We start from the raw sequence: 27,779 nt of genomic DNA on the forward strand, positions 1-27,779 counted from the left end.
AGTCCGGCTGGCTTACATCATGTGCTAACGAGACGGAGATTTTTGGACATAAATGATGAGCTTTTTTGAACAAAACTACATTCGTTATGGACCTGTGATACCTGGAAGTGACATCTGATGAAGAGAATCAAAGGTAATGGATTATTTACATAGTATTTTCGATTTTAGATCTCCCCAACATGACGTCTAGTCTGTATCGCAACGCGTATTTTTCTGGGCGCAGTGCTCAGATTATTGCAAAGTGTGATTTCCCAGTAAGGTTATTTTTAAATCTGGCAAGTTGATTGCGTTCAAGAGATGTAAATCTATAATTCTTTAAATGACAATATAATATTTTACCAATGTTTTCTAATTTTAATTATTTAATTTGTGATGCTGACTTGACTGCCGGTTATTGGAGGGAAACGATTTCCTCAACATCAATGCCATAGTAAAACGCTGTTTTTGGATATAAATATGAACTTGATAGAACTAAAAATGCATGCATTGTCTAACATAATGTCCTAGGAGTGTCATCTGATGGAGATTGTAAAAGGTTAGTGCATCATTTTAGCTGGTTTTATGGTTTTGGTGACCCTGTCTTTGACTTGACAAAACATTACACACAGCTCTTGTAAATGTACTGTCCTAACATACTCTAAATTTATGCTTTCGCCGTAAAACCTTTTTGAAATCGTAAAACGTGGTTAGATTAAGGAGATGTTTATCTTTCAAATGGTGTAAAATAGTTGTATTTTTGAAAAATTTGAATTTTGACATTTATTTGGATTCAAATTTGCCGCTCTTGAAATGCACCTGCTGTTGATGGAGTGCACCACGGGTGGCACGCTAGCGTCCCACCTAGCCCCAAGAGGTTAAAATATTAATTGATCTCATTTTGCTCAATATTCATTTGTCAACACTCATCATCAGTTTGCTGTCGCGGCTTAAGAAGACAGAATGTGAAAAACACAGCAGATGAAATACAAAAGATTTGAACTGAAGCCTGGTCAACAGTTTGGAAGACTGCTATGCTCACAAGTATAGCACAAACACTAACATGAGGTTCAATCTTTCCAAGCACCATGGACAAGAACAATGGATATCCTCATTGTCATTGCCGCAGAAAGCAAAACTATTTTGTTATTGTGTAAGGCTCGTTGGTCTAGGGGTATGATTCTCGCTTAGGGTGCGGGAGGTCCCGGGTTCAAATCCCGGATGACCCCTTTTGCAGATCTTTTAACAAGCTCAGACAGGCTGATCTCAGGCCACTGGTCGCAAACAGCCACCTCTTGGGCGCAGGACGAGGTGGCTGAATGGTTTAGGCAATGGACAGCTAATCTATTGTGATATTCACTAGTTGGCTCAATGTCGCACTTCATTTAGAAAACCTGCAAAAAGTAAGAGCAAATCGTACTTCCACGAAGATTGATTCCAATGTAATAGACTTGAAATTACACCCAGCCCCTAAAACTAGTGAATATGTCATGCTCTGCATTGGCCGGGAATCGAACCCGGGTCAACTGCTTAGAAGGCAGCTATGCTCACCACTATACCACCAATGCTATTTGAAGCTCGCTAGCAACATGGAGACATCGATTCATATCCTGACCGTCATTTTTGTGGAAAGTGAAAATTATTTGACCAAACGGATCGTTGGTGTTAGTGTACGATTATGGCTTAGGGTGCCAGAGGTCCCTGGTTAAAAAATCTATCATTTTAATCAGTACCTGTTACCTTCAGATTAGTCCCGTGACACTTGTGGGGAACGTAGGGCAAAACTGAGAACATTGTGACAAGTGGGGTCACATTAGTTTGTTGCCCAAAGATTTTGGATTCTACAAACAGAAGTTGGCACATAAAGGGTTCCGACTTCAGACGGGTCCCCTGACACTTGTGGGGGACGTAGAGACAAATTGGGAACCCCACCGTGTTCGCGAGGGTCTCCCCTTTCCAGGGAGTGGTCACGCGAATTTGTAGGTCAAACGGTTCAGAAGCTACAGATGTTTTTGTGAGAAGACCGATTATAGGTATGTGTCATGGTTTGAATAACACCGCTCTAGCTCCACCACCTTTCATTGCAGATGTGGAGGTGTAACATAAACAGTTATGGAGGCTTGAGACAGATACGACACATCTCAATCTCTCTAGTTGAAAACTGATCGATTTGAATGGGTATTTTTTACATTCGTTTACTTTGATTCACGTACTGATGCATCAGTCAACTCAAAATAAATGAGCTCCATTCTTTTTGAAGTTTTATTTTTTCAGTTTCTCTTTTAAAATATTAATTGATCTCATTTTGCTCAATATTCATTTGTCAACACTCATCATCAGTTTGCTGTCGCGGCTTAAGAAGACAGAATGTGAAAAACACAGCAGATGAAATACAAAAGATTTGAACTGAAGCCTGGTCAACAGTTTGGAAGACTGCTATGCTCACAAGTATAGCACAAACACTCACATGAGGTTCAATCTTTCCAAGCACCATGGACAAGAACAATGGATATCCTCATTGTCATTGCCGCAGAAAGCAAAACTATTTTGTTATTGTGTAAGGCTCGTTGGTCTAGGGGTATGATTCTCGCTTAGGGTGCGGGAGGTCCCGGGTTCAAATCCCGGATGAGCCCTTTTGCAGATCTTTTAACAAGCTCAGACAGGCTGATCTCAGGCCACTGGTCGCAAACAGCCACCTCTTGGGCGCAGGACGAGGTGGCTGAATGGTTTAGGCAATGGACAGCTAATCTATTGTGATATTCACTAGTTGGCTCAATGTCGCACTTCATTTAGAAAACCTGCAAAAAGTAAGAGCAAATCGTACTTCCACGAAGATTGATTCCAATGTAATAGACTTGAAATTACACCCAGCCCCTAAAACTAGTGAATATGTCATGCTCTGCATTGGCCGGGAATCGAACCCGGGTCAACTGCTTAGAAGGCAGCTATGCTCACCACTATACCACCAATGCTATTTGAAGCTCGCTAGCAACATGGAGACATCGATTCATATCCTGACCGTCATTTTTGTGGAAAGTGAAAATTATTTGACCAAACGGATCGTTGGTGTTAGTGTACGATTATGGCTTAGGGTGCGAGAGGTCCCTGGTTAAAAAATCTATCATTTTAATCAGTACCTGTTACCTTCAGATTAGTCCCGTGACACTTGTGGGGAACGTAGGGCAAAACTGAGAACATTGTGACAAGTGGGGTCACATTAGTTTGTTGCCCAAAGATTTTGGATTCTACAAACAGAAGTTGGCACATAAAGGGTTCCGACTTCAGACGGGTCCCCTGACACTTGTGGGGGACGTAGAGACAAATTGGGAACACCACCGTGTTCGTGAGGGTCTCCCCTTTCCAGGGAGTGGTCATACGAATTTGTAGGTGAAACGGTTCAGAAGCTACAGATGTTTTTGTGAGAAGACCGATTATAGGTATGTCTCATGGTTTGACTAACACCGCTCTAGCTCCACCACCTTTCATTGCAGATGTGGAGGTGTAACATAAACAGTTATGGAGGCTTGAGACAGATACGACACATCTCAATCTCTCTAGTTGAAAACTGATCGATTTGAATGGGTATTTTTTACATTCGTTTACTTTGATTCACGTACTGATGCATCAGTCAACTCAAAATAAATGAGCTCCATTCTTTTTGAAGTTTTATTTTTTCAGTTTCTCTTTTAAAATATTAATTGATCTCATTTTGCTCAATATTCATTTGTCAACACTCATCATCAGTTTGCTGTCGCGGCTTAAGAAGACAGAATGTGAAAAACACAGCAGATGAAATACAAAAGATTTGAACTGAAGCCTGGTCAACAGTTTGGAAGACTGCTATGCTCACAAGTATAGCACAAACACTCACATGAGGTTCAATCTTTCCAAGCACCATGGACAAGAACAATGGATATCCTCATTGTCATTGCCGCAGAAAGCAAAACTATTTTGTTATTGTGTAAGGCTCGTTGGTCTAGGGGTATGATTCTCGCTTAGGGTGCGGGAGGTCCCGGGTTCAAATCCCGGATGAGCCCTTTTGCAGATCTTTTAACAAGCTCAGACAGGCTGATCTCAGGCCACTGGTCGCAAACAGCCACCTCTTGGGCGCAGGACGAGGTGGCTGAATGGTTTAGGCAATGGACAGCTAATCTATTGTGATATTCACTAGTTGGCTCAATGTCGCACTTCATTTAGAAAACCTGCAAAAAGTAAGAGCAAATCGTACTTCCACGAAGATTGATTCCAATGTAATAGACTTGAAATTACACCCAGCCCCTAAAACTAGTGAATATGTCATGCTCTGCATTGGCCGGGAATCGAACCCGGGTCAACTGCTTAGAAGGCAGCTATGCTCACCACTATACCACCAATGCTATTTGAAGCTCGCTAGCAACATGGAGACATCGATTCATATCCTGACCGTCATTTTTGTGGAAAGTGAAAATTATTTGACCAAACGGATCGTTGGTGTTAGTGTACGATTATGGCTTAGGGTGCGAGAGGTCCCTGGTTAAAAAATCTATCATTTTAATCAGTACCTGTTACCTTCAGATTAGTCCCGTGACACTTGTGGGGAACGTAGGGCAAAACTGAGAACATTGTGACAAGTGGGGTCACATTAGTTTGTTGCCCAAAGATTTTGGATTCTACAAACAGAAGTTGGCACATAAAGGGTTCCGACTTCAGACGGGTCCCCTGACACTTGTGGGGGACGTAGAGACAAATTGGGAACACCACCGTGTTCGTGAGGGTCTCCCCTTTCCAGGGAGTGGTCATACGAATTTGTAGGTGAAACGGTTCAGAAGCTACAGATGTTTTTGTGAGAAGACCGATTATAGGTATGTCTCATGGTTTGACTAACACCGCTCTAGCTCCACCACCTTTCATTGCAGATGTGGAGGTGTAACATAAACAGTTATGGAGGCTTGAGACAGATACGACACATCTCAATCTCTCTAGTTGAAAACTGATCGATTTGAATGGGTATTTTTTACATTCGTTTACTTTGATTCACGTACTGATGCATCAGTCAACTCAAAATAAATGAGCTCCATTCTTTTTGAAGTTTTATTTTTTCAGTTTCTCTTTTAAAATATTAATTGATCTCATTTTGCTCAATATTCATTTGTCAACACTCATCATCAGTTTGCTGTCGCGGCTTAAGAAGACAGAATGTGAAAAACACAGCAGATGAAATACAAAAGATTTGAACTGAAGCCTGGTCAACAGTTTGGAAGACTGCTATGCTCACAAGTATAGCACAAACACTAACATGAGGTTCAATCTTTCCAAGAACCATGGACAAGAACAATGGATATCCTCATTGTCATTGCCGCAGAAAGCAAATCTATTTTGTTATTGTGTAAGGCTCGTTGGTCTAGGGGTATGATTCTCGCTTAGGGTGCGGGAGGTCCCGGGTTCAAATCCCGGATGAGCCCTTTTGCAGATCTTTTAACAAGCTCAGACAGGCTGATCTCAGGCCACTGGTCGCAAACAGCCACCTCTTGGGCGCAGGACGAGGTGGCTGAATGGTTTAGGCAATGGACAGCTAATCTATTGTGATATTCACTAGTTGGCTCAATGTCGCACTTCATTTAGAAAACCTGCAAAAAGTAAGAGCAAATCGTACTTCCACGAAGATTGATTCCAATGTAATAGACTTGAAATTACACCCAGCCCCTAAAACTAGTGAATATGTCATGCTCTGCATTGGCCAGGAATCGAACACGGGTCAACTGCTTAGAAGGCAGCTATGCTCACCACTATACCACCAATGCTATTTGAAGCTCGCTAGCAACATGGAGACATCGATTCATATCCTGACCGTCATTTTTGTGGAAAGTGAAAATTATTTGACCAAACGGATCGTTGGTGTTAGTGTACGATTATGGCTTAGGGTGCGAGAGGTCCCTGGTTAAAAAATCTATCATTTTAATCAGTACCTGTTACCTTCAGATTAGTCCCGTGACACTTGTGGGGAACGTAGGGCAAAACTGAGAACATTGTGACAAGTGGGGTCACATTAGTTTGTTGCCCAAAGATTTTGGATTCTACAAACAGAAGTTGGCACATAAAGGGTTCCGACTTCAGACGGGTCCCCTGACACTTGTGGGGGACGTAGAGACAAATTGGGAACAACACCGTGTTCGTGAGGGTCTCCCCTTTCCAGGGAGTGGTCATACGAATTTGTAGGTGAAACGGTTCAGAAGCTACAGATGTTTTTGTGAGAAGACCGATTATAGGTATGTCTCATGGTTTGACTAACACCGCTCTAGCTCCACCACCTTTCATTGCAGATGTGGAGGTGTAACATAAACAGTTATGGAGGCTTGAGACAGATACGACACATCTCAATCTCTCTAGTTGAAAACTGATCGATTTGAATGGGTATTTTTTACATTCGTTTACTTTGATTCACGTACTGATGCATCAGTCAACTCAAAATAAATGAGCTCCATTCTTTTTGAAGTTTTATTTTTTCAGTTTCTCTTTTAAAATATTAATTGATCTCATTTTGCTCAATATTCATTTGTCAACACTCATCATCAGTTTGCTGTCGCGGCTTAAGAAGACAGAATGTGAAAAACACAGCAGATGAAATACAAAAGATTTGAACTGAAGCCTGGTCAACAGTTTGGAAGACTGCTATGCTCACAAGTATAGCACAAACACTAACATGAGGTTCAATCTTTCCAAGCACCATGGACAAGAACAATGGATATCCTCATTGTCATTGCCGCAGAAAGCAAAACTATTTTGTTATTGTGTAAGGCTCGTTGGTCTAGGGGTATGATTCTCGCTTAGGGTGCGGGAGGTCCCGGGTTCAAATCCCGGATGAGCCCTTTTGCAGATCTTTTAACAAGCTCAGACAGGCTGATCTCAGGCCACTGGTCGCAAACAGCCACCTCTTGGGCGCAGGACGAGGTGGCTGAATGGTTTAGGCAATGGACAGCTAATCTATTGTGATATTCACTAGTTGGCTCAATGTCGCACTTCATTTAGAAAACCTGCAAAAAGTAAGAGCAAATCGTACTTCCACGAAGATTGATTCCAATGTAATAGACTTGAAATTACACCCAGCCCCTAAAACTAGTGAATATGTCATGCTCTGCATTGGCCGGGAATCGAACCCGGGTCAACTGCTTAGAAGGCAGCTATGCTCACCACTATACCACCAATGCTATTTGAAGCTCGCTAGCAACATGGAGACATCGATTCATATCCTGACCGTCATTTTTGTGGAAAGTGAAAATTATTTGACCAAACGGATCGTTGGTGTTAGTGTACGATTATGGCTTAGGGTGCGAGAGGTCCCTGGTTAAAAAATCTATCATTTTAATCAGTACCTGTTACCTTCAGATTAGTCCCGTGACACTTGTGGGGAACGTAGGGCAAAACTGAGAACATTGTGACAAGTGGGGTCACATTAGTTTGTTGCCCAAAGATTTTGGATTCTACAAACAGAAGTTGGCACATAAAGGGTTCCGACTTCAGACGGGTCCCCTGACACTTGTGGGGGACGTAGAGATAAATTGAGAACCCCACCGTGTTCGTGAGGGTCTCCCCTTTCCAGGGAGTGGTCATACGAATTTGTAGGTCAAACGGTTCAGAAGCTACAGATGTTTTTGTGAGAAGACCGATTATAGGTATGTCTCATGGTTTGACTAACACCGCTCTAGCTCCACCACCTTTCATTGCAGATGTGGAGGTGTAACAGAAACAGTTATGGAGGCTTGAGACAGATGCGACACATCTCAATCTCTCTAGTTGAAAACTGATCGATTTGAATGGGTATTTTTTACATTCGTTTACTTTGATTCACGTACTGATGCATCAGTCAACTCAAAATAAATGAGCTCCATTCTTTTTGAAGTTTTATTTTTTCAGTTTCTCTTTTAAAATATTAATTGATCTCATTTTGCTCAATATTCATTTGTCAACACTCATCATCAGTTTGCTGTCGCGGCTTAAGAAGACAGAATGTGAAAAACACAGCAGATGAAATACAAAAGATTTGAACTGAAGCCTGGTCAACAGTTTGGAAGACTGCTATGCTCACAAGTATAGCACAAACACTAACATGAGGTTCAATCTTTCCAAGCACCATGGACAAGAACAATGGATATCCTCATTGTCATTGCCGCAGAAAGCAAAACTATTTTGTTATTGTGTAAGGCTCGTTGGTCTAGGGGTATGATTCTCGCTTAGGGTGCGGGAGGTCCCGGGTTCAAATCCCGGATGAGCCCTTTTGCAGATCTTTTAACAAGCTCAGACAGGCTGATCTCAGGCCACTGGTCGCAAACAGCCACCTCTTGGGCGCAGGACGAGGTGGCTGAATGGTTTAGGCAATGGACAGCTAATCTATTGTGATATTCACTAGTTGGCTCAATGTCGCACTTCATTTAGAAAACCTGCAAAAAGTAAGAGCAAATCGTACTTCCACGAAGATTGATTCCAATGTAATAGACTTGAAATTACACCCAGCCCCTAAAACTAGTGAATATGTCATGCTCTGCATTGGCCGGGAATCGAACCCGGGTCAACTGCTTAGAAGGCAGCTATGCTCACCACTATACCACCAATGCTATTTGAAGCTCGCTAGCAACATGGAGACATCGATTCATATCCTGACCGTCATTTTTGTGGAAAGTGAAAATTATTTGACCAAACGGATCGTTGGTGTTAGTGTACGATTATGGCTTAGGGTCCGAGAGGTCCCTGGTTAAAAAATCTATCATTTTAATCAGTACCTGTTACCTTCAGATTAGTCCCGTGACACTTGTGGGGAACGTAGGGCAAAACTGAGAACATTGTGACAAGTGGGGTCACATTAGTTTGTTGCCCAAAGATTTTGGATTCTACAAACAGAAGTTGGCACATAAAGGGTTCCGACTTCAGACGGGTCCCCTGACACTTGTGGGGGACGTAGAGACAAATTGGGAACCCCACCGTGTTCGCGAGGGTCTCCCCTTTCCAGGGTGTGGTCAAGCGAATTTGTAGGTCAAACGGTTCAGAAGCTACAGATGTTTTTGTGAGAAGACCGATTATAGGTATGTGTCATGGTTTGAATAACACCGCTCTAGCTCCACCACCTTTCATTGCAGATGTGGAGGTGTAACATAAACAGTTATGGAGGCTTGAGACAGATACGACACATCTCAATCTCTCTAGTTGAAAACTGATCGATTTGAATGGGTATTTTTTACATTCGTTTACTTTGATTCACGTACTGATGCATCAGTCAACTCAAAATAAATGAGCTCCATTCTTTTTGAAGTTTTATTTTTTCAGTTTCTCTTTTAAAATATTAATTGATCTCATTTTGCTCAATATTCATTTGTCAACACTCATCATCAGTTTGCTGTCGCGGCTTAAGAAGACAGAATGTGAAAAACACAGCAGATGAAATACAAAAGATTTGAACTGAAGCCTGGTCAACAGTTTGGAAGACTGCTATGCTCACAAGTATAGCACAAACACTAACATGAGGTTCAATCTTTCCAAGAACCATGGACAAGAACAATGGATATCCTCATTGTCATTGCCGCAGAAAGCAAAACTATTTTGTTATTGTGTAAGGCTCGTTGGTCTAGGGGTATGATTCTCGCTTAGGGTGCGGGAGGTCCCGGGTTCAAATCCCGGATGAGCCCTTTTGCAGATCTTTTAACAAGCTCAGACAGGCTGATCTCAGGCCACTGGTCGCAAACAGCCACCTCTTGGGCGCAGGACGAGGTGGCTGAATGGTTTAGGCAATGGACAGCTAATCTATTGTGATATTCACTAGTTGGCTCAATGTCGCACTTCATTTAGAAAACCTGCAAAAAGTAAGAGCAAATCGTACTTCCACGAAGATTGATTCCAATGTAATAGACTTGAAATTACACCCAGCCCCTAAAACTAGTGAATATGTCATGCTCTGCATTGGCCGGGAATCGAACCCGGGTCAACTGCTTAGAAGGCAGCTATGCTCACCACTATACCACCAATGCTATTTGAAGCTCGCTAGCAACATGGAGACATCGATTCATATCCTGACCGTCATTTTTGTGGAAAGTGAAAATTATTTGACCAAACGGATCGTTGGTGTTAGTGTACGATTATGGCTTAGGGTGCGAGAGGTCCCTGGTTAAAAAATCTATCATTTTAATCAGTACCTGTTACCTTCAGATTAGTCCCGTGACACTTGTGGGGAACGTAGGGCAAAACTGAGAACATTGTGACAAGTGGGGTCACATTAGTTTGTTGCCCAAAGATTTTGGATTCTACAAACAGAAGTTGGCACATAAAGGGTTCCGACTTCAGACGGGTCCCCTGACACTTGTGGGGGACGTAGAGACAAATTGGGAACCCCACCGTGTTCGCGAGGGTCTCCCCTTTCCAGGGAGTGGTCACGCGAATTTGTAGGTCAAACGGTTCAGAAGCTACAGATGTTTTTGTGAGAAGACCGATTATAGGTATGTGTCATGGTTTGAATAACACCGCTCTAGCTCCACCACCTTTCATTGCAGATGTGGAGGTGTAACATAAACAGTTATGGAGGCTTGAGACAGATACGACACATCTCAATCTCTCTAGTTGAAAACTGATCGATTTGAATGGGTATTTTTTACATTCGTTTACTTTGATTCACGTACTGATGCATCAGTCAACTCAAAATAAATGAGCTCCATTCTTTTTGAAGTTTTATTTTTTCAGTTTCTCTTTTAAAATATTAATTGATCTCATTTTGCTCAATATTCATTTGTCAACACTCATCATCAGTTTGCTGTCGCGGCTTAAGAAGACAGAATGTGAAAAACACAGCAGATGAAATACAAAAGATTTGAACTGAAGCCTGGTCAACAGTTTGGAAGACTGCTATGCTCACAAGTATAGCACAAACACTAACATGAGGTTCAATCTTTCCAAGCACCATGGACAAGAACAATGGATATCCTCATTGTCATTGCCGCAGAAAGCAAAACTATTTTGTTATTGTGTAAGGCTCGTTGGTCTAGGGGTATGATTCTCGCTTAGGGTGCGGGAGGTCCCGGGTTCAAATCCCGGATGAGCCCTTTTGCAGATCTTTTAACAAGCTCAGACAGGCTGATCTCAGGCCACTGGTCGCAAACAGCCACCTCTTGGGCGCAGGACGAGGTGGCTGAATGGTTTAGGCAATGGACAGCTAATCTATTGTGATATTCACTAGTTGGCTCAATGTCGCACTTCATTTAGAAAACCTGCAAAAAGTAAGAGCAAATCGTACTTCCACGAAGATTGATTCCAATGTAATAGACTTGAAATTACACCCAGCCCCTAAAACTAGTGAATATGTCATGCTCTGCATTGGCCGGGAATCGAACCCGGGTCAACTGCTTAGAAGGCAGCTATGCTCACCACTATACCACCAATGCTATTTGAAGCTCGCTAGCAACATGGAGACATCGATTCATATCCTGACCGTCATTTTTGTGGAAAGTGAAAATTATTTGACCAAACGGATCGTTGGTGTTAGTGTACGATTATGGCTTAGGGTCCGAGAGGTCCCTGGTTAAAAAATCTATCATTTTAATCAGTACCTGTTACCTTCAGATTAGTCCCGTGACACTTGTGGGGAACGTAGGGCAAAACTGAGAACATTGTGACAAGTGGGGTCACATTAGTTTGTTGCCCAAAGATTTTGGATTCTACAAACAGAAGTTGGCACATAAAGGGTTCCGACTTCAGACGGGTCCCCTGACACTTGTGGGGGACGTAGAGACAAATTGGGAACCCCACCGTGTTCGCGAGGGTCTCCCCTTTCCAGGGTGTGGTCAAGCGAATTTGTAGGTCAAACGGTTCAGAAGCTACAGATGTTTTTGTGAGAAGACCGATTATAGGTATGTGTCATGGTTTGAATAACACCGCTCTAGCTCCACCACCTTTCATTGCAGATGTGGAGGTGTAACATAAACAGTTATGGAGGCTTGAGACAGATACGACACATCTCAATCTCTCTAGTTGAAAACTGATCGATTTGAATGGGTATTTTTTACATTCGTTTACTTTGATTCACGTACTGATGCATCAGTCAACTCAAAATAAATGAGCTCCATTCTTTTTGAAGTTTTATTTTTTCAGTTTCTCTTTTAAAATATTAATTGATCTCATTTTGCTCAATATTCATTTGTCAACACTCATCATCAGTTTGCTGTCGCGGCTTAAGAAGACAGAATGTGAAAAACACAGCAGATGAAATACAAAAGATTTGAACTGAAGCCTGGTCAACAGTTTGGAAGACTGCTATGCTCACAAGTATAGCACAAACACTAACATGAGGTTCAATCTTTCCAAGCACCATGGACAAGAACAATGGATATCCTCATTGTCATTGCCGCAGAAAGCAAAACTATTTTGTTATTGTGTAAGGCTCGTTGGTCTAGGGGTATGATTCTCGCTTAGGGTGCGGGAGGTCCCGGGTTCAAATCCCGGATGAGCCCTTTTGCAGATCTTTTAACAAGCTCAGACAGGCTGATCTCAGGCCACTGGTCGCAAACAGCCACCTCTTGGGCGCAGGACGAGGTGGCTGAATGGTTTAGGCAATGGACAGCTAATCTATTGTGATATTCACTAGTTGGCTCAATGTCGCACTTCATTTAGAAAACCTGCAAAAAGTAAGAGCAAATCGTACTTCCACGAAGATTGATTCCAATGTAATAGACTTGAAATTACACCCAGCCCCTAAAACTAGTGAATATGTCATGCTCTGCATTGGCCGGGAATCGAACCCGGGTCAACTGCTTAGAAGGCAGCTATGCTCACCACTATACCACCAATGCTATTTGAAGCTCGCTAGCAACATGGAGACATCGATTCATATCCTGACCGTCATTTTTGTGGAAAGTGAAAATTATTTGACCAAACGGATCGTTGGTGTTAGTGTACGATTATGGCTTAGGGTGCGAGAGGTCCCTGGTTAAAAAATCTATCATTTTAATCAGTACCTGTTACCTTCAGATTAGTCCCGTGACACTTGTGGGGAACGTAGGGCAAAACTGAGAACATTGTGACAAGTGGGGTCACATTAGTTTGTTGCCCAAAGATTTTGGATTCTACAAACAGAAGTTGGCACATAAAGGGTTCCGACTTCAGACGGGTCCCCTGACACTTGTGGGGGACGTAGAGATAAATTGAGAACCCCACCGTGTTCGTGAGGGTCTCCCCTTTCCAGGGAGTGGTCATACGAATTTGTAGGTCAAACGGTTCAGAAGCTACAGATGTTTTTGTGAGAAGACCGATTATAGGTATGTCTCATGGTTTGACTAACACCGCTCTAGCTCCACCACCTTTCATTGCAGATGTGGAGGTGTAACAGAAACAGTTATGGAGGCTTGAGACAGATGCGACACATCTCAATCTCTCTAGTTGAAAACTGATCGATTTGAATGGGTATTTTTTACATTCGTTTACTTTGATTCACGTACTGATGCATCAGTCAACTCAAAATAAATGAGCTCCATTCTTTTTGAAGTTTTATTTTTTCAGTTTCTCTTTTAAAATATTAATTGATCTCATTTTGCTCAATATTCATTTGTCAACACTCATCATCAGTTTGCTGTCGCGGCTTAAGAAGACAGAATGTGAAAAACACAGCAGATGAAATACAAAAGATTTGAACTGAAGCCTGGTCAACAGTTTGGAAGACTGCTATGCTCACAAGTATAGCACAAACACTAACATGAGGTTCAATCTTTCCAAGCACCATGGACAAGAACAATGGATATCCTCATTGTCATTGCCGCAGAAAGCAAAACTATTTTGTTATTGTGTAAGGCTCGTTGGTCTAGGGGTATGATTCTCGCTTAGGGTGCGGGAGGTCCCGGGTTCAAATCCCGGATGAGCCCTTTTGCAGATCTTTTAACAAGCTCAGACAGGCTGATCTCAGGCCACTGGTCGCAAACAGCCACCTCTTGGGCGCAGGACGAGGTGGCTGAATGGTTTAGGCAATGGACAGCTAATCTATTGTGATATTCACTAGTTGGCTCAATGTCGCACTTCATTTAGAAAACCTGCAAAAAGTAAGAGCAAATCGTACTTCCACGAAGATTGATTCCAATGTAATAGACTTGAAATTACACCCAGCCCCTAAAACTAGTGAATATGTCATGCTCTGCATTGGCCGGGAATCGAACCCGGGTCAACTGCTTAGAAGGCAGCTATGCTCACCACTATACCACCAATGCTATTTGAAGCTCGCTAGCAACATGGAGACATCGATTCATATCCTGACCGTCATTTTTGTGGAAAGTGAAAATTATTTGACCAAACGGATCGTTGGTGTTAGTGTACGATTATGGCTTAGGGTCCGAGAGGTCCCTGGTTAAAAAATCTATCATTTTAATCAGTACCTGTTACCTTCAGATTAGTCCCGTGACACTTGTGGGGAACGTAGGGCAAAACTGAGAACATTGTGACAAGTGGGGTCACATTAGTTTGTTGCCCAAAGATTTTGGATTCTACAAACAGAAGTTGGCACATAAAGGGTTCCGACTTCAGACGGGTCCCCTGACACTTGTGGGGGACGTAGAGACAAATTGGGAACCCCACCGTGTTCGCGAGGGTCTCCCCTTTCCAGGGTGTGGTCAAGCGAATTTGTAGGTCAAACGGTTCAGAAGCTACAGATGTTTTTGTGAGAAGACCGATTATAGGTATGTGTCATGGTTTGAATAACACCGCTCTAGCTCCACCACCTTTCATTGCAGATGTGGAGGTGTAACATAAACAGTTATGGAGGCTTGAGACAGATACGACACATCTCAATCTCTCTAGTTGAAAACTGATCGATTTGAATGGGTATTTTTTACATTCGTTTACTTTGATTCACGTACTGATGCATCAGTCAACTCAAAATAAATGAGCTCCATTCTTTTTGAAGTTTTATTTTTTCAGTTTCTCTTTTAAAATATTAATTGATCTCATTTTGCTCAATATTCATTTGTCAACACTCATCATCAGTTTGCTGTCGCGGCTTAAGAAGACAGAATGTGAAAAACACAGCAGATGAAATACAAAAGATTTGAACTGAAGCCTGGTCAACAGTTTGGAAGACTGCTATGCTCACAAGTATAGCACAAACACTAACATGAGGTTCAATCTTTCCAAGCACCATGGACAAGAACAATGGATATCCTCATTGTCATTGCCGCAGAAAGCAAAACTATTTTGTTATTGTGTAAGGCTCGTTGGTCTAGGGGTATGATTCTCGCTTAGGGTGCGGGAGGTCCCGGGTTCAAATCCCGGATGAGCCCTTTTGCAGATCTTTTAACAAGCTCAGACAGGCTGATCTCAGGCCACTGGTCGCAAACAGCCACCTCTTGGGCGCAGGACGAGGTGGCTGAATGGTTTAGGCAATGGACAGCTAATCTATTGTGATATTCACTAGTTGGCTCAATGTCGCACTTCATTTAGAAAACCTGCAAAAAGTAAGAGCAAATCGTACTTCCACGAAGATTGATTCCAATGTAATAGACTTGAAATTACACCCAGCCCCTAAAACTAGTGAATATGTCATGCTCTGCATTGGCCGGGAATCGAACCCGGGTCAACTGCTTAGAAGGCAGCTATGCTCACCACTATACCACCAATGCTATTTGAAGCTCGCTAGCAACATGGAGACATCGATTCATATCCTGACCGTCATTTTTGTGGAAAGTGAAAATTATTTGACCAAACGGATCGTTGGTGTTAGTGTACGATTATGGCTTAGGGTGCGAGAGGTCCCTGGTTAAAAAATCTATCATTTTAATCAGTACCTGTTACCTTCAGATTAGTCCCGTGACACTTGTGGGGAACGTAGGGCAAAACTGAGAACATTGTGACAAGTGGGGTCACATTAGTTTGTTGCCCAAAGATTTTGGATTCTACAAACAGAAGTTGGCACATAAAGGGTTCCGACTTCAGACGGGTCCCCTGACACTTGTGGGGGACGTAGAGATAAATTGAGAACCCCACCGTGTTCGTGAGGGTCTCCCCTTTCCAGGGAGTGGTCATACGAATTTGTAGGTCAAACGGTTCAGAAGCTACAGATGTTTTTGTGAGAAGACCGATTATAGGTATGTCTCATGGTTTGACTAACACCGCTCTAGCTCCACCACCTTTCATTGCAGATGTGGAGGTGTAACATAAACAGTTATGGAGGCATGAGACAGATACGACACATCTCAATCTCTCTAGTTGAAAACTGATCGATTTGAATGGGTATTTTTTACATTCGTTTACTTTGATTCACGTACTGATGCATCAGTCAACTCAAAATAAATGAGCTCCATTCTTTTTGAAGTTTTATTTTTTCAGTTTCTCTTTTAAAATATTAATTGATCTCATTTTGCTCAATATTCATTTGTCAACACTCATCATCAGTTTGCTGTCGCGGCTTAAGAAGACAGAATGTGAAAAACACAGCAGATGAAATACAAAAGATTTGAACTGAAGCCTGGTCAACAGTTTGGAAGACTGCTATGCTCACAAGTATAGCACAAACACTAACATGAGGTTCAATCTTTCCAAGCACCATGGACAAGAACAATGGATATCCTCATTGTCATTGCCGCAGAAAGCAAAACTATTTTGTTATTGTGTAAGGCTCGTTGGTCTAGGGGTATGATTCTCGCTTAGGGTGCGGGAGGTCCCGGGTTCAAATCCCGGATGAGCCCTTTTGCAGATCTTTTAACAAGCTCAGACAGGCTGATCTCAGGCCACTGGTCGCAAACAGCCACCTCTTGGGCGCAGGACGAGGTGGCTGAATGGTTTAGGCAATGGACAGCTAATCTATTGTGATATTCACTAGTTGGCTCAATGTCGCACTTCATTTAGAAAACCTGCAAAAAGTAAGAGCAAATCGTACTTCCACGAAGATTGATTCCAATGTAATAGACTTGAAATTACACCCAGCCCCTAAAACTAGTGAATATGTCATGCTCTGCATTGGCCGGGAATCGAACCCGGGTCAACTGCTTAGAAGGCAGCTATGCTCACCACTATACCACCAATGCTATTTGAAGCTCGCTAGCAACATGGAGACATCGATTCATATCCTGACCGTCATTTTTGTGGAAAGTGAAAATTATTTGACCAAACGGATCGTTGGTGTTAGTGTACGATTATGGCTTAGGGTCCGAGAGGTCCCTGGTTAAAAAATCTATCATTTTAATCAGTACCTGTTACCTTCAGATTAGTCCCGTGACACTTGTGGGGAACGTAGGGCAAAACTGAGAACATTGTGACAAGTGGGGTCACATTAGTTTGTTGCCCAAAGATTTTGGATTCTACAAACAGAAGTTGGCACATAAAGGGTTCCGACTTCAGACGGGTCCCCTGACACTTGTGGGGGACGTAGAGACAAATTGGGAACCCCACCGTGTTCGCGAGGGTCTCCCCTTTCCAGGGTGTGGTCAAGCGAATTTGTAGGTCAAACGGTTCAGAAGCTACAGATGTTTTTGTGAGAAGACCGATTATAGGTATGTGTCATGGTTTGAATAACACCGCTCTAGCTCCACCACCTTTCATTGCAGATGTGGAGGTGTAACATAAACAGTTATGGAGGCTTGAGACAGATACGACACATCTCAATCTCTCTAGTTGAAAACTGATCGATTTGAATGGGTATTTTTTACATTCGTTTACTTTGATTCACGTACTGATGCATCAGTCAACTCAAAATAAATGAGCTCCATTCTTTTTGAAGTTTTATTTTTTCAGTTTCTCTTTTAAAATATTAATTGATCTCATTTTGCTCAATATTCATTTGTCAACACTCATCATCAGTTTGCTGTCGCGGCTTAAGAAGACAGAATGTGAAAAACACAGCAGATGAAATACAAAAGATTTGAACTGAAGCCTGGTCAACAGTTTGGAAGACTGCTATGCTCACAAGTATAGCACAAACACTAACATGAGGTTCAATCTTTCCAAGCACCATGGACAAGAACAATGGATATCCTCATTGTCATTGCCGCAGAAAGCAAAACTATTTTGTTATTGTGTAAGGCTCGTTGGTCTAGGGGTATGATTCTCGCTTAGGGTGCGGGAGGTCCCGGGTTCAAATCCCGGATGACCCCTTTTGCAGATCTTTTAACAAGCTCAGACAGGCAGATCTCAGGCCACTGGTCGCAAACAGCCACTTCTTGGGCGCAGGACGAGGTGGCTGAATGGTTTAGGCGATGGACAGCTAATCTATTGTGATATTCACTAGTTGGCTCAATGTCGCACTTCATTTAGAAAACCTGCAAAAAGTAAGAGGAAATCGTACTTCCACGAAGATTGATTCCAATGTAATAGACTTGAAATTACACCCAGCCCCTAAAACTAGTGAATATGTCATGCTCTGCATTGGCCGGGAATCGAACCCGGGTCAACTGCTTGGAAGGCAGCTATGCTCACCACTATACCACCAATGCTATGTGAAGCTCGCTAGCAACATGGAGACATCGATTCATATCCTGACCGTCATTTTTGTGGAAAGTGAAAATTATTTGACCAAACGGATCGTTGGTGTTAGTGTACGATTATGGCTTAGGGTGCGAGAGGTCCCTGGTTAAAAAATCTATCATTTTAATCAGTACCTGTTACCTTCAGATTAGTCCCGTGACACTTGTGGGGAACGTAGGGCAAAACTGAGAACATTGTGACAAGTGGGGTCACATTAGTTTGTTGCCCAAAGATTTTGGATTCTACAAACAGAAGTTGGCACATAAAGGGTTCCGACTTCAGACGGGTCCCCTGACACTTGTGGGGGACGTAGAGACAAATTGGGAACACCACCGTGTTCGTGAGGGTCTCCCCTTTCCAGGGAGTGGTCATACGAATTTGTAGGTCAAACGGTTCAGAAGCTACAGATGTTTTTGTGAGAAGACCGATTATAGGTATGTGTCATGGTTTGAATAACACCGCTCTAGCTCCACCACCTTTCATTGCAGATGTGGAGGTGTAACATAAACAGTTATGGAGGCTTGAGACAGATACGACACATCTCAATCTCTCTAGTTGAAAACTGATCGATTTGAATGGGTATTTTTTACATTCGTTTACTTTGATTCACGTACTGATGCATCAGTCAACTCAAAATAAATGAGCTCCATTCTTTTTGAAGTTTTATTTTTTCAGTTTCTCTTTTAAAATATTAATTGATCTCATTTTGCTCAATATTCATTTGTCAACACTCATCATCAGTTTGCTGTCGCGGCTTAAGAAGACAGAATGTGAAAAACACAGCAGATGAAATACAAAAGATTTGAACTGAAGCCTGGTCAACAGTTTGGAAGACTGCTATGCTCACAAGTATAGCACAAACACTCACATGAGGTTCAATCTTTCCAAGCACCATGGACAAGAACAATGGATATCCTCATTGTCATTGCCGCAGAAAGCAAAACTATTTTGTTATTGTGTAAGGCTCGTTGGTCTAGGGGTATGATTCTCGCTTAGGGTGCGGGAGGTCCCGGGTTCAAATCCCGGATGAGCCCTTTTGCAGATCTTTTAACAAGCTCAGACAGGCAGATCTCAGGCCACTGGTCGCAAACAGCCACTTCTTGGGCGCAGGACGAGGTGGCTGAATGGTTTAGGCGATGGACAGCTAATCTATTGTGATATTCACTAGTTGGCTCAATGTCGCACTTCATTTAGAAAACCTGCAAAAAGTAAGAGCAAATCGTACTTCCACGAAGATTGATTCCAATGTAATAGACTTGAAATTACACCCAGCCCCTAAAACTAGTGAATATGTCATGCTCTGCATTGGCCGGGAATCGAACCCGGGTCAACTGCTTGGAAGGCAGCTATGCTCACCACTATACCACCAATGCTATGTGAAGCTCGCTAGCAACATGGAGACATCGATTCATATCCTGACCGTCATTTTTGTGGAAAGTGAAAATTATTTGACCAAACGGATCGTTGGTGTTAGTGTACGATTATGGCTTAGGGTGCGAGAGGTCCCTGGTTAAAAAATCTATCATTTTAATCAGTACCTGTTACCTTCAGATTAGTCCCGTGACACTTGTGGGGAACGTAGGGCAAAACTGAGAACATTGTGACAAGTGGGGTCACATTAGTTTGTTGCCCAAAGATTTTGGATTCTACAAACAGAAGTTGGCACATAAAGGGTTCCGACTTCAGACGGGTCCCCTGACACGTGTGGGGGACGTAGAGACAAATTGGGAACACCACCGTGTTCGTGAGGGTCTCCCCTTTCCAGGGAGTGGTCATACGAATTTGTAGGTCAAACGGTTCAGAAGCTACAGATGTTTTTGTGAGAAGACCGATTATAGGTATGTCTCATGGTTTGACTAACACCGCTCTAGCTCCACCACCTTTCATTGCAGATGTGGAGGTGTAACATAAACAGTTATGGAGGCTTGAGACAGATACGACACATCTCAATCTCTCTAGTTGAAAACTGATCGATTTGAATGGGTATTTTTTACATTCGTTTACTTTGATTCACGTACTGATGCATCAGTCAACTCAAAATAAATGAGCTCCATTCTTTTTGAAGTTTTATTTTTTCAGTTTCTCTTTTAAAATATTAATTGATCTCATTTTGCTCAATATTCATTTGTCAACACTCATCATCAGTTTGCTGTCGCGGCTTAAGAAGACAGAATGTGAAAAACACAGCAGATGAAATACAAAAGATTTGAACTGAAGCCTGGTCAACAGTTTGGAAGACTGCTATGCTCACAAGTATAGCACAAACACTCACATGAGGTTCAATCTTTCCAAGCACCATGGACAAGAACAATGGATATCCTCATTGTCATTGCCGCAGAAAGCAAAACTATTTTGTTATTGTGTAAGGCTCGTTGGTCTAGGGGTATGATTCTCGCTTAGGGTGCCGGAGGTCCCGGGTTCAAATCGCGGATGAGCCCTTTTGCAGATCTTTTAACAAGCTCAGACAGGCAGATCTCAGGCCACTGGTCGCAAACAGCCACTTCTTGGGCGCAGGACGAGGTGGCTGAATGGTTTAGGCGATGGACAGCTAATCTATTGTGATATTCACTAGTTGGCTCAATGTCGCACTTCATTTAGAAAACCTGCAAAAAGTAAGAGCAAATCGTACTTCCACGAAGATTGATTCCAATGTAATAGACTTGAAATTACACCCAGCCCCTAAAACTAGTGAATATGTCATGCTCTGCATTGGCCGGGAATCGAACCCGGGTCAACTGCTTGGAAGGCAGCTATGCTCACCACTATACCACCAATGCTATGTGAAGCTCGCTAGCAACATGGAGACATCGATTCATATCCTGACCGTCATTTTTGTGGAAAGTGAAAATTATTTGACCAAACGGATCGTTGGTGTTAGTGTACGATTATGGCTTAGGGTGCGAGAGGTCCCTGGTTAAAAAATCTATCATTTTAATCAGTACCTGTTACCTTCAGATTAGTCCCGTGACACTTGTGGGGAACGTAGGGCAAAACTGAGAACATTGTGACAAGTGGGGTCACATTAGTTTGTTGCCCAAAGATTTTGGATTCTACAAACAGAAGTTGGCACATAAAGGGTTCCGACTTCAGACGGGTCCCCTGACACGTGTGGGGGACGTAGAGACAAATTGGGAACACCACCGTGTTCGTGAGGGTCTCCCCTTTCCAGGGAGTGGTCATACGAATTTGTAGGTCAAACGGTTCAGAAGCTACAGATGTTTTTGTGAGAAGACCGATTATAGGTATGTCTCATGGTTTGACTAACACCGCTCTAGCTCCACCACCTTTCATTGCAGATGTGGAGGTGTAACATAAACAGTTATGGAGGCTTGAGACAGATACGACACATCTCAATTCCTCTAGTTGAAAACTGATCGATTTGAATGGGTATTTTTTACATTCGTTTACTTTGATTCACGTACTGATGCATCAGTCAACTCAAAATAAATGAGCTCCATTCTTTTTGAAGTTTTATTTTTTCAGTTTCTCTTTTAAAATATTAATTGATCTCATTTTGCTCAATATTCATTTGTCAACACTCATCATCAGTTTGCTGTTGCGGCTTAAGAAGACAGAATGTGAAAAACACAGCAGATGAAATACAAAAGATTTGAACTGAAGCCTGGTCAACAGTTTGGAAGACTGCTATGCTCACAAGTATAGCACAAACACTCACATGAGGTTCAATCTTTCCAAGCACCATGGACAAGAACAATGGATATCCTCATTGTCATTGCCGCAGAAAGCAAAACTATTTTGTTATTGTGTAAGGCTCGTTGGTCTAGGGGTATGATTCTCGCTTAGGGTGCGAGAGGTCCCGGGTTCAAATCCCGGATGAGCCCTTTTGCAGATCTTTTAACAAGCTCAGACAGGCAGATCTCAGGCCACTGGTCGCAAACAGCCACCTCTTGGGGGCAGGACGAGGTGGCTGAATGGTTTAGGCGATGGACAGTCCAAAAATCTCCGTCTTGTTAGCACATGATCTAAGCCAGCCGGACTTCTCGTCATGAACGAGGGGAAAAAATATATTTACGTTCGTTCAAACATGTCAAACGTTGTATAGCATAAATCATTAGGGCCTTTTTTAACCAGAACATGAATAATATTCAAGGTGGACGAATGCATACTCTTTTATAACGTATTGGAACGAGGGTACCCAACATGAACTCGCGCGCCAGGTGTCTAATGGGCCATCATCGTTCCATGGCTCTTGTTCGGTCAGATCTCCCTCCAGAAGACTCAAAACACTTTGTAAAGGCTGGTGACATCTAGTGGAAGCAATAGGAAGTGCCAAAATATTCCTCAGCCCCTGTGTTTTTCAATGGGATAGGTTTAAAGGTAATACAACACATCAGGTATCCACTTCCTGTCAGAAAATGTCTCAGGATTTTGCCTGCCAAATGAGTTCTGTTATACTCACAGACACCATTGAAACAGTTTTAGAACATTTAGGGTGTTTTCTATCCATATGTAATAAGTATATGCATATTCTAGTTACTGGGTAGGAGTGGTACGTAGGGCAAAACTGAGAACATTGTGACAAGTGGGGTAACATTAGTTTGTAGCCCAAAGATTTTGGATTCTACAAACAGAAGTTGGCACATAAAGGGTTCCGACTTAACCTCTATGGGCTAGCTACTCAACAGCCAGTGTAATCCCGTGGCGCGTTATTCAAATTCCTCAAAAATGCAAAAACTTCAATTTTTCAAACATATGACTATTTTACACCATTTTAAAGATAAGACTCTCGTTAATCTAACCACACTGTCCCATTTCAAAAAGGCTTTACAACAAAAGCAAAACATTAGATTATGTCAGCAGAGTACCCAGCCAGAAATAATCAGACACCCATTTTTCAAGCTAGCATATAATGTCACATAAACCCAAACCACAGCTAAATGTAGCACTAACCTTTGATGATCTTCATCAGATGACAACCCTATGACATTATGTTATACAATACATGCATGTTTTGTTCAATCAAGTTCATATTTATATCAAAAATCAGCTTTTTACATTAGCATGTGACTAGCATGTGACTAGCATTCCCACCGAACACTGCCGGTGAATTTACTAAATTACTCACGATAAACATTCTCAAAAAGCATAACAATTTTTTAAGAATTATAGATACAGAACTCCTCTATGCACTCGATATGTCCGATTTTAAAATAGCTATTCGGTGAAAGCACATTTTGCAATATTCTCAGTAGATAGCCCGGCATCACAGGGCTAGCTATTTAGACACCCAGCAAGTTTAGCACTCATCAAAGTCAGATTTACTGTAAGAAAAATTGTATTACCTTTGCTGTCTTCGTCAGAATGCACTCCCAGGACTTCTGCTTCAATAACAAATGTTGGTTTGGTTCAAAATAATCCATAGTTATATCCAAACAGCGGCGTTTTGTTCGTGCGTTCAAGACACTATCCGAAAGGGTAAAAAAGGGTGACGAGCATGGCGCAATTCGTGACAAAAAAATTCTAAATATTCCATTACCGTACTTCGAAGCATGTCAACCGCTGTTTAAAATCAATTTTTATGCCATTTTTCTGATAAAAAGCGATAATATTCCGACCGGGAATCTGCGTTTAGTTAAACAGATGAAAGAAAATAAAGCATTCGGTCGACTCGGGCACGCACCTAAGCCCATAGTACTCTGATCGGCCACTTGCCAAAAGCGATAATGTGTTTCAGCCAGAGCCTGCCTCGATATCGTTCAGCTTTTTCCCGGGCTCTGAGAGCCTATGGGAGCCGTAGGAAGTGTCACGTTATTGCAAAGATCCTCAGTCTTCAATAAAAAGAGCCAAGATGAAACACTTCTTGTCAGACAGGCCACTTCCTGCATGGAATCTTCTCAGGTTTTGGCCTGCCATTTGAGTTCTGTTATACTCACAGACACCATTTAAACAGTTTTAGAAACTTTAGGGTGTTTTCTATTCAAAGCCAATAATTATATGCTTATTCTAGTTACTGGGCAGGAGTAGTAACCAGATTAAATCGGGTACGTTTTTTATCCGGCTGTGTAAATACTGCCCCCTATCCCCAACAGGTTAAGAGCAAATTTGACTTCCACGAACATTGATTCGTATGTAAGGGAAGTTTGTTCTTAAATTTTTTAAGTCTTTGTCTGATTCCACGCATTTTCCACGTTTGCATTTGGGTTTGTAATCCACTCGCAGACATTCAGGGATTAGATGGTCCATTGGGATATCTATCGCATTTGTGTTTCAGTTGCATTGTAGTAAGAACTCCCTGCTGTATTGGATTCCGCTGCCAGCAGCGTTTTCATAATTTAGTCCGTTCGTAGCGGGTATGTACACGATCAACAAGATCAGTCCAACACCCCACCACTGTAAATCCATGGTTGGCAGATTAATTTGTAAACTTAATTTACAAACAAACACAGAAAAGAACACCACACCAAACGTCAACACAGTGCAGGTCGCAACAGAGCCCCCCCCGCCCCGCCCGCTTACTAAGGAAGCTTCTGGGATTGATTTGCACTTTTCACACCAAAGTACGTTCATCTCTTAGAGACAGAATGCGTCTCTTTCCTGAGCGGTATGACAGCTGCATGGTCCCATGGTGTTTATACTTGCATACTAGTGTTTGTACAGATGAACATGGTACCTTCAGGCATTTGGAAATTGCTCCCAAGGATGAACCAGACTTGTGGAGGTCTACAATTTTTTGTCTGAGGTCTTGGCTGATTTATTTTGATTTTCCCATGATGTCAAGCAAAGAGGCACTGAGTTTGAAGGTAGGCCTTGAAATACATCCACAGGTACACCTCCAATTGACTCAAATTATGTCAATTAGTCTATCAGAAGCTTCTAAAGCCATAACATCATTTTCTGGAATTTTCCAAGCTGTTTAAAGGCACAGTCAACTTAGTGTATGTTAACTTTTGACCCACTGGAATTGTGATACAGTGAAATAATCTGTCTGTAAACAATTGTTGGAAAAATTACTTGTGTCATGCACAAAAGTAGATGTCCTAACCGACTTGCTAAAACTATAGTTTGTTGACAAGAAATTTGTGGAGTGGTTGAAAAAATGAGTTTTAATGACTCCAACCTAAGTGTATGTAAACATCTGACTTCAACTGTACCTGCCGTTCACCCTTCCTTCCACCTGCGAACCAAGGTTCTCCCAGGTGGATGGGAGGATTAAGCAGCTAATCAGAACAGACAAAAACAATCTCCACATTTACCAACCCCAGACAGTCACAAAAGACAATTTCACCCACATAGAGAGGCAATAAAACAACTTAAAAACAACCCACACATTATACTGAAACCAGCAGATAAAGGCTCAAAAATAGTTACACTAGACAAGCACCAATACACATACGAAGCTAACAGTCAGTTATCCAATGCTAAACACTATAAACAAATAGACAATAGTATACAACTACAGACACAACTACAGACACAAATTCAATCAAGGCAAATCATTCAAACCATCTAGGACAAACACTATATCACCGCCAAACAACAGAACTACAGTGGGGAGAACAAGTATTTGATACACTGCCGATTTAGCAGGTTTTCCTACTTACAAAGCATGTAGAGGTCTGTAATTTGTATCATAGGTACACTTCAACTGTGAGAGACGGAATCTAAAACAAAAATCCAGAAAATCACATTGTATGATTTTTAAGTAATTAATTTGCATTTTATTGCATGACATAAGTATTTGATACATCAGAAAAACAGAACTCAATATTTGGTACAGAAACCTTTGTTTGCAATTACAGAGATCATACGTTTCCTGTAGTTCTTGACCAGGTTTGCACACACTGCAGCAGGTATTTTGGCCCACTCCTCCATACAGACCTTCTCCAGATCCTTCAGGTTTCGGGGCTGTCGCTGGGCAATACGGACTTTAGGCTCCCTCCAAAGATTTTCTATTGGGTTCAGGTCTGGAGACTGGCTAGGCCACTCCAGGACCTTGAGATGCTTCTTACGGAGCCACTCCTTAGTTGCCCTGGCTGTGTGTTTCGGGTCGTTGTCATGCTGGAAGACCCAGCCACGACCCATCTTCAATGCTCTTACTGAGGAAAGGAGGTTGTTGGCCAAGATCTCGCGATACATGGCCCCATCCATCCTCCCCTCAATACGGTGCAGTCATCCTGTCCCCTTTGCAGAAAAGCATCCCCAAAGAATTATGTTTCCACCTCCATGCTTCACAGTTGGGATGGTGTTCTTGGGGTTGTACTCATCCTTCTTCTTCCTCCAAACACGGCGAGTGGAGTTTAGACCAAAAAGCTCTATTTTTGTCTCATCAGACCACATGACCTTCTCCCATTCCTCCTCTGGATCATCCAGATGGTCATTGGCAAACTTCAGACGGGCCTGGACATGCGCTGGCTTGAGCAGGGGGACCTTGCGTGCGCTGCAGGATTTTAATCCATGATGGCGTAGTGTGTTACTGATGGTTTTCTTTGAGACTGTGGTCCCAGCTCTGTTCAGGTCATTGACCAGGTCCTGCCGTGTAGTTCTGGGCTGATCCCTCACCTTCCTCATGATCATTGATGCCCCACGAGGTGAGATCTTGCATGGAGCCCCAGACCGAGGGTGATTGACCGTCATCTTGAACTTCTTCCATTTTCTAATAATTGCGCCAACAGTTGTTGCCTTCTCACCAAGCTCCTTGCCTATTGTCCTGTAGCCCATCCCAGCCTTGTGCAGGTCTACAATTTTATCCCTGATGTCCTTACACAGCTCTCTGGTCTTAGCCAGAGGTGTCTTTTATACAGGTAACGAGATCAAACAGGTGCAGTTAATACAGGCAATGAAAAACTAACAGGTCTGTGAGAGCCGGAATTCTTACTGGTTGGTAGGTGATCAAATACTTATGTCATGCAATAAAATGCAAATTAATTACTTAAAAACCATACAATGTGATTTTCTGGATTTTTGATCGGCAGTGTATCAAATACTTGTTCTCCACACTGTATCTCTTTGGACCAGACACGCCTTGACCTAGACTGTTTTACCTACTCCCGAAAAAACACAAAGAACCAGACACTTGGACAGTTCCTTTTGAGGTTCCTCCCGGAAGACCAATTGTTTCTGACTGTAACAGCGCTACAACATCTCAGAATACATTGACTATTATATCAACCCCATTTCCACTAAGCACCCCAGTTATCTTAGGGACACATATCACTTTTTTTAGAAAGGATCAAACCCATAGCTGTTCCCTGCCAAACATATATATTCACCATTGATATAGATAGCTGATACACTAATATTAATACAGTGGTAGGGCTAGAGGCAGTTAGAACACTTTTCAATAGGTTTCCAGATAGGGATAGACCAGATAACCAAATACTAGAACTAGTAGAGAT

At 42.3% G+C, this 27,779-nt stretch overlaps 30 non-coding genes across 30 annotated transcripts; 15 read left to right on the forward strand and 15 right to left on the reverse strand.

Moving 5' to 3' along the window:
* The first annotated feature begins 1,133 nt into the window (after positions 1-1,133).
* trnap-agg (transfer RNA proline (anticodon AGG)) lies at positions 1,134-1,205 on the forward strand. Its single transcript has one exon. It is a non-coding gene; the product is annotated as a tRNA-Pro (tRNA).
* A 267-nt stretch (positions 1,206-1,472) lies between these two features.
* Positions 1,473-1,544, reverse strand: trnag-ucc (transfer RNA glycine (anticodon UCC)). The gene has a single exon. It is a non-coding gene; the product is annotated as a tRNA-Arg (tRNA).
* A 993-nt stretch (positions 1,545-2,537) lies between these two features.
* Positions 2,538-2,609, forward strand: trnap-agg (transfer RNA proline (anticodon AGG)). The gene has a single exon. It is a non-coding gene; the product is annotated as a tRNA-Pro (tRNA).
* Positions 2,610-2,876: 267 nt separating this feature from the next.
* Positions 2,877-2,948, reverse strand: trnag-ucc (transfer RNA glycine (anticodon UCC)). Its single transcript has one exon. It is a non-coding gene; the product is annotated as a tRNA-Arg (tRNA).
* A 993-nt stretch (positions 2,949-3,941) lies between these two features.
* On the forward strand, positions 3,942-4,013 carry trnap-agg (transfer RNA proline (anticodon AGG)). The gene has a single exon. It is a non-coding gene; the product is annotated as a tRNA-Pro (tRNA).
* Positions 4,014-4,280: 267 nt separating this feature from the next.
* Positions 4,281-4,352, reverse strand: trnag-ucc (transfer RNA glycine (anticodon UCC)). The gene has a single exon. It is a non-coding gene; the product is annotated as a tRNA-Arg (tRNA).
* Positions 4,353-5,345: 993 nt separating this feature from the next.
* trnap-agg (transfer RNA proline (anticodon AGG)) lies at positions 5,346-5,417 on the forward strand. The gene has a single exon. It is a non-coding gene; the product is annotated as a tRNA-Pro (tRNA).
* A 267-nt stretch (positions 5,418-5,684) lies between these two features.
* Positions 5,685-5,756, reverse strand: trnag-ucc (transfer RNA glycine (anticodon UCC)). Its single transcript has one exon. It is a non-coding gene; the product is annotated as a tRNA-Arg (tRNA).
* A 993-nt stretch (positions 5,757-6,749) lies between these two features.
* Positions 6,750-6,821, forward strand: trnap-agg (transfer RNA proline (anticodon AGG)). Its single transcript has one exon. It is a non-coding gene; the product is annotated as a tRNA-Pro (tRNA).
* Positions 6,822-7,088: 267 nt separating this feature from the next.
* trnag-ucc (transfer RNA glycine (anticodon UCC)) lies at positions 7,089-7,160 on the reverse strand. The gene has a single exon. It is a non-coding gene; the product is annotated as a tRNA-Arg (tRNA).
* A 993-nt stretch (positions 7,161-8,153) lies between these two features.
* Positions 8,154-8,225, forward strand: trnap-agg (transfer RNA proline (anticodon AGG)). Its single transcript has one exon. It is a non-coding gene; the product is annotated as a tRNA-Pro (tRNA).
* Positions 8,226-8,492: 267 nt separating this feature from the next.
* trnag-ucc (transfer RNA glycine (anticodon UCC)) lies at positions 8,493-8,564 on the reverse strand. The gene has a single exon. It is a non-coding gene; the product is annotated as a tRNA-Arg (tRNA).
* A 993-nt stretch (positions 8,565-9,557) lies between these two features.
* Positions 9,558-9,629, forward strand: trnap-agg (transfer RNA proline (anticodon AGG)). The gene has a single exon. It is a non-coding gene; the product is annotated as a tRNA-Pro (tRNA).
* Positions 9,630-9,896: 267 nt separating this feature from the next.
* Positions 9,897-9,968, reverse strand: trnag-ucc (transfer RNA glycine (anticodon UCC)). Its single transcript has one exon. It is a non-coding gene; the product is annotated as a tRNA-Arg (tRNA).
* A 993-nt stretch (positions 9,969-10,961) lies between these two features.
* Positions 10,962-11,033, forward strand: trnap-agg (transfer RNA proline (anticodon AGG)). The gene has a single exon. It is a non-coding gene; the product is annotated as a tRNA-Pro (tRNA).
* Positions 11,034-11,300: 267 nt separating this feature from the next.
* Positions 11,301-11,372, reverse strand: trnag-ucc (transfer RNA glycine (anticodon UCC)). Its single transcript has one exon. It is a non-coding gene; the product is annotated as a tRNA-Arg (tRNA).
* Positions 11,373-12,365: 993 nt separating this feature from the next.
* Positions 12,366-12,437, forward strand: trnap-agg (transfer RNA proline (anticodon AGG)). The gene has a single exon. It is a non-coding gene; the product is annotated as a tRNA-Pro (tRNA).
* A 267-nt stretch (positions 12,438-12,704) lies between these two features.
* On the reverse strand, positions 12,705-12,776 carry trnag-ucc (transfer RNA glycine (anticodon UCC)). The gene has a single exon. It is a non-coding gene; the product is annotated as a tRNA-Arg (tRNA).
* Positions 12,777-13,769: 993 nt separating this feature from the next.
* On the forward strand, positions 13,770-13,841 carry trnap-agg (transfer RNA proline (anticodon AGG)). The gene has a single exon. It is a non-coding gene; the product is annotated as a tRNA-Pro (tRNA).
* A 267-nt stretch (positions 13,842-14,108) lies between these two features.
* On the reverse strand, positions 14,109-14,180 carry trnag-ucc (transfer RNA glycine (anticodon UCC)). The gene has a single exon. It is a non-coding gene; the product is annotated as a tRNA-Arg (tRNA).
* Positions 14,181-15,173: 993 nt separating this feature from the next.
* trnap-agg (transfer RNA proline (anticodon AGG)) lies at positions 15,174-15,245 on the forward strand. Its single transcript has one exon. It is a non-coding gene; the product is annotated as a tRNA-Pro (tRNA).
* Positions 15,246-15,512: 267 nt separating this feature from the next.
* Positions 15,513-15,584, reverse strand: trnar-ucu (transfer RNA arginine (anticodon UCU)). The gene has a single exon. It is a non-coding gene; the product is annotated as a tRNA-Arg (tRNA).
* Positions 15,585-16,577: 993 nt separating this feature from the next.
* Positions 16,578-16,649, forward strand: trnap-agg (transfer RNA proline (anticodon AGG)). The gene has a single exon. It is a non-coding gene; the product is annotated as a tRNA-Pro (tRNA).
* Positions 16,650-16,916: 267 nt separating this feature from the next.
* On the reverse strand, positions 16,917-16,988 carry trnag-ucc (transfer RNA glycine (anticodon UCC)). The gene has a single exon. It is a non-coding gene; the product is annotated as a tRNA-Arg (tRNA).
* Positions 16,989-17,981: 993 nt separating this feature from the next.
* trnap-agg (transfer RNA proline (anticodon AGG)) lies at positions 17,982-18,053 on the forward strand. Its single transcript has one exon. It is a non-coding gene; the product is annotated as a tRNA-Pro (tRNA).
* A 267-nt stretch (positions 18,054-18,320) lies between these two features.
* Positions 18,321-18,392, reverse strand: trnag-ucc (transfer RNA glycine (anticodon UCC)). The gene has a single exon. It is a non-coding gene; the product is annotated as a tRNA-Gly (tRNA).
* Positions 18,393-19,385: 993 nt separating this feature from the next.
* trnap-agg (transfer RNA proline (anticodon AGG)) lies at positions 19,386-19,457 on the forward strand. The gene has a single exon. It is a non-coding gene; the product is annotated as a tRNA-Pro (tRNA).
* Positions 19,458-19,724: 267 nt separating this feature from the next.
* On the reverse strand, positions 19,725-19,796 carry trnag-ucc (transfer RNA glycine (anticodon UCC)). Its single transcript has one exon. It is a non-coding gene; the product is annotated as a tRNA-Gly (tRNA).
* Positions 19,797-21,128: 1,332 nt separating this feature from the next.
* trnag-ucc (transfer RNA glycine (anticodon UCC)) lies at positions 21,129-21,200 on the reverse strand. Its single transcript has one exon. It is a non-coding gene; the product is annotated as a tRNA-Gly (tRNA).
* A 993-nt stretch (positions 21,201-22,193) lies between these two features.
* On the forward strand, positions 22,194-22,265 carry trnap-agg (transfer RNA proline (anticodon AGG)). The gene has a single exon. It is a non-coding gene; the product is annotated as a tRNA-Pro (tRNA).
* Positions 22,266-27,779: the final 5,514 nt, after the last annotated feature.

The sequence above is a fragment of the Salmo salar genome, unplaced genomic scaffold, assembly GCF_965601325.2.
Source record: "Salmo salar unplaced genomic scaffold, fSalSal1 ptg000135l, whole genome shotgun sequence".
Classification (NCBI taxonomy): Eukaryota; Metazoa; Chordata; class Actinopteri; order Salmoniformes; family Salmonidae; genus Salmo; species Salmo salar.